The sequence below is a fragment of the Rosa chinensis genome, chromosome 2 (genome assembly GCF_002994745.2).
Source record: "Rosa chinensis cultivar Old Blush chromosome 2, RchiOBHm-V2, whole genome shotgun sequence".
NCBI lineage: Eukaryota > Viridiplantae > Streptophyta > Magnoliopsida > Rosales > Rosaceae > Rosa > Rosa chinensis.
In genome coordinates, this window is record NC_037089.1 from 78,625,658 (window position 1) to 78,635,636 (window position 9,979).

Below are 9,979 nucleotides of genomic sequence, written 5' to 3' on the forward strand. Positions count from 1 at the left end.
CCCCTTACCCCAAACACTCTAAGGAGGTCTTCCCTAATACCCCATTAAGATTTTTTTTTTGTTTTTATTATTTTTTTAATACCATTTTACCCTCACCTTTGTTACTTAGAGAGAGAGAGAGAGAGAATGGAAGAGAGAGAAACCATAGGGGACTTCGCCGGAGTCCGATCACCGGCAGCCGGATTCCGGTCACCGGCCACCGGATTCCGGCCAACTTCGCCGGAATCCGGCCAATTTTCGCCGGAATCCGGTCACCGGCCGCCGGATTCCGATCACCGGCTACCACCCACCGGAAAGTTTTTTTGCCCCCAATAGACGACTATCAGCCATGTATTGCCCCCCAATAAAGGGGCATTAGACGACTACCAACCATGTATTGCCTCCCAATAGACGTATATTAACCATGTATTGCCCCCCAATAGACGACTATCAGCCATGTATTGCCCCCCAATAGACGTCTATTGCCCCCCAATAGAATTTTCGTTTGCTGGAATGAAAATTAATCTTCCTAAAATTAGACAAATAAAACTTTAATTAACGAAAAAAAAAAAGAGATTACATCAATTAAAAACATCTATTGCCCCCAATAGTCGTCTATTGCCCCCCAATAGTCGTTTATTCCTTCACATATCTCTCTGTTTAGCCTTCACCTTTTTTTTTTTTTTTCGAGAATGAAACCTTCACTTTCTTGAACCAGTTTCTCTTGCCATTTTTGCTACCTCATCTTTCTTCCTCCAATCCTTGAAACTGGTCTTTACAACTTGGTTCTGGGTTTCGAAGACAACCAGAGTAGCAAAGTAGCAGACATGTTGGATCTTAATGTTGATGTCTCTATCGGAGAAAGAGAAAAGATCTGGGCACCCTATCGGAGTTCAACCGTGAGACTCAAGACCAGACGTCGTCTTCAGCCGGAGATGTCGTTCAGCGTCTTGGTCCAGATCCGGTCACCGGCGAGCTGACGAGCTGACCAGAAGCAGCGTCTTCAGCCGGAGACGTCGTCGAGCTCATTGCTGGAGCAGCAAGAGGAAGAAGGCAGAGTGCTCCTCCGCCGGAACTGGAGATTGGAGAGAGAGAGGGAGAAACCAGATGGCACCGGGACTGAGTTCGAAGAGGAGAGAGCGACAGAGCTTTCATGGCAGAGAGAGAGAGTGAGAGAGAAACTGGAGGGCAAGGACCCAAGGGGATCGGAAACCTTCTTCGCCGGTAAGGTCACTCTGGACCGCCGAGGAGGTCGATCTCGACCATCACTCACATCCTCCCCTTCTTCGTTGGCGAAATTTGAAGATCCGTTTCGAACTTCTGCTAGGACTTCTGCACGATCTCACTGTTGACTTCGTTTCCGACGACCGGCGACCAGGCCGACGGGGATGTGGCCAGATCGTGAGAGAGAGAGAGAGAGAAGAGAGAGAGAGTGTGTGTGATCGAGAGATGAGAGAGAGTGGCATTGATGTAGTTATTTAATTAGGTTGAGGGTAGACTGGTCATTATACTCTAATTTGGGTTAGTGAGAATAAAAATCTGTTGTTGGGGTAAGTGGGATAACTTTTGCTCATTTTGGGGCTTTTGGTCAAGAACCCTTCTTAAAATTCTAAGTTAAATGGACAGTCAACTTTATTCTTCAAATATCTTATTATCTTATGAGTTGCTTTTTGACTCTTCATGCTCAATTTATTCCACATCTTCTTTCTATACTATAATTTCTCCATAAATTTGCCCCCTAGGACACATTTTATCACTGTACCTGTACAGTTGTCCCAAAAGGGAAGAAAAAAAGGACCAAGAGAGCACAAAAATGGAAGGAATAGTCAACCATATGTGCTAGGACACATTTTATCACTGTACCTGTACAGTTGTCCCAAAAGGGAAGAAAAAAAGGACCAAGAGAGCACAAAAATGGAAGGAATAGTCAACCATATGTGCAAGAAAATTTTGGAAATTAGATTTTGTTCTTTGAAAATATTGTACTTGCATGCCTTGGAATATTTGGCTTCCGTCCATATCTTTCTGCACGTCATTATTCTTTCACAAAGGTTGGAGTACTGCAAAAGAAAAGCTGACCGTTTCTGCCGACAAACTAAGTAAGCAATTGAAACTTCAATGCTGTGTGCATGCATGATGCTAGCTATATATATATATATGTGCTATCTGTAATTTCTTCTTTCTCTTTAGGAAAGATACCTGCTCACTTTTGGCCAATATATGAAATAAATTCTGCGCACTGCATTTACACATGCAGGAACTGAGAGTTTTTTTTTTTAAGGCGGGTGATGAACCTTGCCTTAAAAGATGCAGTATTAGGTCGGTTTTACTCGAAATATTTTATAACACGCTATGACCACGGAGATAATTGATAAGATTTATTTAAACCTGCAGACAAGATCTCTCAGGGAATCCATAATATATAAGGAATCAAGGATCTTATGTATAGACCAGTGAGTTGGTACCTCGTGATCATATATATTGTGCTTGATATAAGTCCAATATATATGCATGAATGTGATGGATAAAGTTACATATATTCATCCTGAAATCCCCAACAGCCAATTGGCATGTGCAATAATGCAAATTAAATGGGGTACTACTTGACTACTTGCAATACCATCCATCTTTTTATCCATAGTATAGGCAAAAAAGAGCGAAAAGGGTCTTATATACAATCAGTTTTTGCTTAGCTGTTAGGATTGAACACCCTTTTCTTTTTCATTGGTTTGTAAAATCGTGGACTATAGTTCTATATTTTGGTATTACATAGGTTCTCTATTGCAATGTACATGTAAACCTGCTGGGCCCGCACGGCGAAAAATTAAATCAGCACATATGCTTTTTGCACGTTCTGCACATCCTCCATGAGACTGGAAGTACTATGTCAGTGAACAACGACACCATCCTCTCGATGAAAGCCTGCAAATTCGCCTGCAACGCCAACCAAATGAAGCAGTGTTGCCTGGGATACCCTTCCACACACAATCTGCTTTACAGATTACACCATCAACTCTATAGAAATTCATTTAGAATATAAAACCAGTGGAACTAAAACAGAAAATTCAAATTATCAGGTGATCGATCGGTACCACAACATGTATAGTCTCCTATACATCATCTATTAATTAAGACTAATTAATTCTAGTATATATTCTACTCTAAACAGACCAACACAAAACAAAACAGTATAACCATCAAACAAACTTAGCTGACTAAAATGGACAAAAACAAGTACCAGCCTCAAGAAGTCGTGGATGAGCCTCTCTGCTTCAAGTGTTTTATCAAGAATACCACTCAGTACGGGAGAAAACCCCTTTAGTGACAAACTTATTTTGTCTCCCATTCAAACAAATTTGTCACCCATACCATTGTCACCCATTGGTATGGGTGACAAATTCATTTTGTCTCTAATTTTGTCTCTCATAATGGGTGACAGATTCTTATTAGTGACAAAAGCTAAATTTTGTCACCCAAAAATAAAGGGGACATACAAAATATTTTTCGTCTCCTATACACATATATTTTGTCACCTAAAACATTTCACAATTGAGCAGAAATTCTATAAAGGGTCCTTGACCCAAAGCACCAAAATAAGAAAAGATTAGCTCACTTACCCCAGCAATAAATTTTTGTTCCCACCTACACAGTTTAACGTTAAATGACTATTTTTCCCTAAGCCTAATTAATAAATTACAGCATTGCCACTCTCTTCTCTCTCTCTCTCTCTCTCTCTCTCTCTCTCTCTCTCACTACCCAGACGACTCCGGCGTCTCTCTCCCTCGTTCCACACGACTCCGGCGTCTCTCTCCCTCATTCCACACGACTCTGGCGTCTCTCTCTCTCTCTCTCTCTCTCTCTCTCTCTCTCTCTTTGTTGAGCTTCCTCGAGCTTCATATAGAGGTCAGGTGACTCGCCGTACCAGGAAAACGTGTCGGCCGGCTACGTCGAGCTTTAAGTCGGAAGAAATCAACATCGAGCTTCGGTGCCTGAGCCGTATGATTCGGCTCGATGAGGTGGATGTGGCGAGCGAAGTCGGTGGCTACTCCGACGAGGACTGGAGGTTTAGAAAGGTGAGAGAGGTCGGCGGCGAGCTCCGGAGGTGATTCGATCCGGTGGTTTTGGTCCGACTATTAATTGGGGTGCCGAAATCAATTTCTAGCTTTTTTTTTTTTTTTTTAAGTAACGGGACATAAGGAAAGAAAAAAGAAGTTTTGAATGTCTATTACCCCCTAATAGACGTCTATTACCCCTCTATTGGAGGGCAATAGATGGCTACTGGGGGGCAATAGACGGCTTGAATTGATGTAATCTATTTATTTTTTTTTTTCTGTAATCAAAGTTTTATTTGTCTAAATTTAGGGAGATTAGTTCTCATTCTGGCAACTTTAAGTCCTATTGGGGGGCAATATATGGCTGATAGTCATCTATTGGGGGGGCAATAGACCTCTATTTCCCCACTATTAAGGGGCAATAGATGTCTATTGGGGGAAAAAAAAACTTTCCGGTGAGATTTTTAGCAAATTCTGGCGGGCGGCAGCCAGAATCCTGCGACAATTGACAGGAATCTGGTGGCCGTTGACAGGTGATCAGACTCCTACGACCGGTGACCAGGATCCGGCGAAGTCTTCCATGGTTTCCCTCTCTCTCTCTCTAAGTAACAAAGGGGTGAAGGTAAAATGGTATTAAAACAAAATTAAAAAACAAAAAAGAATCTTAATGGGGTATTAAGGAAGACCTTCTTGGAGTGTTTTTTTTTTTTTTTAGGGCAACAGAAAACTAATCCATAGGGTTGTAAATAGTCTCAATACAGCTCGTGTTCGACTAGTATTCGACTCGATTTTAGCTCGTTCCGCTCGTGTTCGTAAGATAAATGAGCCGAGTATGAGCTCAATATTAGGCTCGACAAAAAAACGAGCTGAGCTTGAACAAGGATATATTTGGCTCGTCTAGCTCATGAGTAGCTCGAGTTTGTTAAAGCTCAACGTTTGTTAAAACCCGACTCATGAAAATTCATAGTATAATAAAAATATAATTTTTCTGATCTCAAATCTTTAATTCTTTTTATTACATAACTTTTCAATTGGAAGAGAATCTGAGATTTTAAGTCAAATATATTACAATAAAGTCAAAAGGGATTTTATGTGATGGTTAGACATCAAATTTTGGATTATTATTTTAAATTTTCTTTCTTCTGTTTTTAATTTTTAAATTTAAAGTCAAATGAACCCAGCCGAGCCTTATTTAAGCTCGATCTTGTCCAATAAATCGAGTCAAGCCCAGCCTAGCTTGGGTTTAAGAAAAATATTCAAGCTGAGCCAGGCTTGAGAATGGAAAAAAAAAAAAATTCAAGTTGTAGCCTGGCTCGAGCTCAATAAAAAATAAATGAGCCGAACATAATCACCCTAGTATTCGCTCCGGCTCGGCTCATTTACACCTCTACTAGTAATCCATTGATGAAAATCATAACGACCTCACTCGGTCAAGCATGAAGGGTACAAACACCCTTCATATTACAATGCAAGTTCATCAAGAACTCAAAAACCAAAAGGAAATCCAAAAAACTAAAGTTCAAACCAAAACAACTATCAGCCAAAGCAAAAGAAGCCTAAAAAGCAATAACCCTACAGCTGCCAAGGTGTGACACCTCCTTGATTTAGTTGATGCCTAAGACCCTTCTGGTGTACGCTGCCCAAAATAAACAAGCACCATCACACCCTAGTAGGCATAGGGGATCCTCTCCTAATCAGCCCGGGAATCCGGCGGAGCTGTTGCTCCCTCAAGCCCTCCATGCACACTGCTAGGACCATCCTCAGTAGAGACCGTGGACCTGGAGCCACCACACACAGACACTGCTGCCTTAACCTGTTTCTATGTCCTCGAGGCCTACCCTTCTTCTTGTACACCTTGGGAGGAGGCATCACCTTCACCTCCACCAAACCATCAGAGGAGAATTCCAGCCCTAGGTTTTTCGGTTGCAGAGTGCCCGGAACCAGAGCTAAACTATGTTTAGCTCGTTTACCATCATCTGCATCCTCCTCCTCCCTAGGGCGACTCATCCCAACCACAGGGACAAGAGCAGAGGTGCCTTCAATCCCAGGCAAAGATTCCACCTCCGGGAGAGGATGAATATTCACTTGTTTCTTCTTCAATAAATTAGGGACCTTGAATGTCGAAGGCAAGGAAAAAGAGGGATGGGAATTAGCCCTAAACACAAGCCCTAGGAGAGCTGGCCCCGGAGCCTGTAGTGAACCATCATCCACCACAGTGTCGATCTCCGTCACATCCTCCCTTGGACATCTCTGTCCTCCATGATTCAAGGAAGCACACAATCTGCATCTCCCCAAAAGCCGCTCATACTGAAACCTCAAAGTGAGAACGTCGATAGGCGAAACCCTATCAGGACGATGCAAACGCACCAGGTCATTGATGGCCAAAGTAATCCAAACCCGAGTATCATCACGCCGGATAGTCAATTGATCCACCTCCAATACCTCACTGATCGTTCCTCTCACAGCTCGGCTGTGGGATCCGTCAAGATACCCGGTGGAAGACCATGAATCCTAACCCAGATCCAAACAAAGTCAAGCTTCACCTCATCAATCGCCAAAAAGCCATCGTAATCGTTCAACAAAATCATAGCACGCTGAAAACTCCACGGGCCACCCTTCTTCACCCATGCAACATCACGTTCAAGAGTGAACGTAAACAAAAAACAATCCCCACATGGTTGGACCTCCACGGTCCCCGTCAGTCGCCACATTGACCGCACTACACTCCGGAAAGAATCCAAAATCACCGCCCTACAAGTGTTGAGTTTCCCCACCAAGTAGAAGCGCCAAGTGAGAAACTCCTTCCCAGAAACCCTAAGGTTTCCCGGGTCAATCGGTTCCTCACCCTCTCTGAGCGACAATTTGGTCACTAGCCTGGCTGTCATGGAAGCAATAGCCGTTGCCATGAAGTGGGACGCCACACAACTCAAAAAACTCCAAACCCTAACCCTAGTAGAGTGAGAGAGATAGGGGAGAGAAAGTCGTGGTATTTTTTTTACCTCCTTAGAGTGTTTTGGATAAGAGAGAATTAGAAAAACTTAATGGGGTAAGTGGGAAAAAAATTTCTAAAAATGGTGTAAATGGACAAAAACCCTTCTATAAATGGGGGGTAATTTGAATAAGATGGCGGGATTGTTGGGAATGGGTGACAAATTGTTCAGAATGAGTTTGTCACCCATACTTTGAATATTTTGAAAAAGGGATCAATGTTTCATATTTTATCAATTCATAGTTGAAAATAATTAAAGTGTGTTTGAATAAATCAAATTAAACAAGGTGTAGAAACTCTCACCAGTGATCTATAACCAAGCATAAAACTATTCCCTTATCTTATTCTCGCTTCTTTCTTTCTATTCAACTTCTCAGAAGGAGTGAGATACTAACTATATCTCTTAATGCTTCCGATTTGTCAAGATCACTCTGTTCCATGCAGCTTAAGCTTCCCATTTGTCAACATCTCTCTCTTCCGCACGACTAAGATCCCGTGCGGTTGTCGGCGAGGCTGGTCGGCGCTAGGTTGGCTGGTCGTGGTGTTCATGGGGGCGCGGGGCTGTGGCTTGGGCCTAGATTCTATTCAGGGGTCCAGGCGCTGGTATAGTGTTCCGGGTGCAGAGGTCCGCTGGTGGCTGTCTCTTAGATGATGGCTAGAAACGAAACTAGGAATTTGAATTGAGGTGGGCTAAATTTACCTTATGCTAGTAAGAAAAATTATTCTTAAAAATTCGGCAGAGTCTACTTTGTTTTGGTAGAATATCTCAATTGCATAACGCTTGCTAAAATATCATCGATAAAATGCATATTGTTACTTAAATCTGACAATAGAAAATTGAAACAATTCAAAATTAAATCTTCAATGTGGGTATAAATTCAACTTACTCAAAAGCTGAAAAACACCAATCAAATATATAAACAAGTCAACTCTCAAACAATCAACAAAATAATACAAATTCAATATCTCTTTCTAGGGATCAATAAATTTGATTACTTATATCCAGAAATTTAGAAATCCTCAAATTTTAACCTAAATTACATTCCAATTTCATCAAGAAACTTCATTATAGAAAAGAAGTTAACGTGTAATACCCTGAATAAGGTTGAGAGAATGAGAGCAGAGTGTTGAGGAGATGAGATAGATCGACTTGGTAGAGGTAAGAGTCTCAAAAAGCAACGCGGAACTTGGCAGAGGTGAGAAAGGAGACCATAGAAAATGGGAGACTTGTCGTTTGCTATATATATCAATATCAATATATGGGTGCCTTTTATCTTTTAAGGGGTGCTGGAACTTATGTCTTATGCTATATACTAGGTTTTTTTTCCCCAAAATATCTAGGTGGGCTGCAGCACACCTTAGCCCCTCTCCGTCCGTGCCTGATGATGGTGTCGTTCTGCTTCCGGTGGGGAAGGTGACACAGGTTGCCGGTCTGGTTGTGCTTGGGTGCCTAATTGCTTATGTGTCCTGAGAAATTCTAGACTCAGCTGGGCCTGCTTTTTTTTACGGTTGGTTAGTTTTGGGTGGGCTGTGTTGTTTAGGCCCACCAACTTTTGGGCCCATACTTGGGATCTATGTGGGTGGAGGGTTAAAAAAAATTGAGTTCTTAATATATTGGGTAAGGCTCTTGACTATGTTTGGAGCCTTCTCTGGTAGCGTCAGGTTACTGATTACTTTAGAGCTTCACTCTATGACAACATTATGTTAGATTCACTAGAGTTTTTACTTTAGGATTTCTATTCATGGCTCTCTTTTGTCATAGCCGGGAGATCTCGATGAGTCATTTTGTAATGTTACACACATTTACATTTAGTGAATTGTTGCCCCCTTGGCTTATCACAAAAAAAAAAAAAGTCCAACAATTAATTTTAGAGGTATGAATAGAATCTAAAAACAAACAAAAAAGGTTTTTATTGATTTTATTAGATGATGGAAATCGTGCGAAAAGAAAGGAGACGTAGATAACAAATTGGTTATTTGTGAAAGTAAATGAGAGGTAAGGGAGGAGGTTCAAATGCCAATTTTGGAGGTATGAATAGAAGCTTCCATGATATATTTCTGTGATCAAAAGATCATAAGACTGATAAGATCGTGCTAGTTCAGGCTAGAGAGTAATCACATCACCAAAACAGTCTCATCATAGTGTCGAAGCCACAAGCTTACTAGAAACCATTCTAGTTGGTGAGACTCAATACAATTTAACAAGCTTACTTATTCAAATGACTAAGGTATCCAAAAGAAAATACTAACCAAAATATAAATTAATTAAACCAAAAAGTAAAATAAAAAACCAAAAATAAATTAGACTCATCATCCTAAATACAAATGCAATTGCCTAAGAATATATTGTTGTACGCCAACACTTTACATAAGAGAGAGCCCACAAGCCTGGTTAAGGCAGCTTATGTCGTACCCCTGAAAGACCCGGCCCAAGCCAAATAGAGAAAGAAAGCTGGGCTGAAGCCCAAAAGCCCAACCCACCACCCTCCATCCCAACAACTCGGACCAGTGAAAGCAGAACCTCTAGCAAGGTCGCCATCGCCGTTGGGTCAATCAGACGACCACCCTAGTCAAGAAACCATGGCTGCCTCCCTTAGCACCAACCCTACTTGCACGACCCCATTGTGGATTGCCACTATTGCAGAACGAACGCCGTTGTCAAAGAGCCCAACCACTCACTGCAGGCTGGACCGAACTCCACCCTATGCTATATCACCACATCGCTATAGTCAAGGGCCTAGCTGGTGCACACAGCAACCGTCAAACCAGTTGCCGCCATCGGGGAAAACGATATCCTCCACCGCATAGACTCGACGGAGAATGCTAAGATCTATATCCTTCTCCTCGAGTATCGTACTGCACGATCGAAACCCATAGTGATTCCAAATTAATTAATGATCAATCTTAGAATACAAGCTAAAAAATTAACATTTGATTAGTTTAAAAATCATTTTCAGAA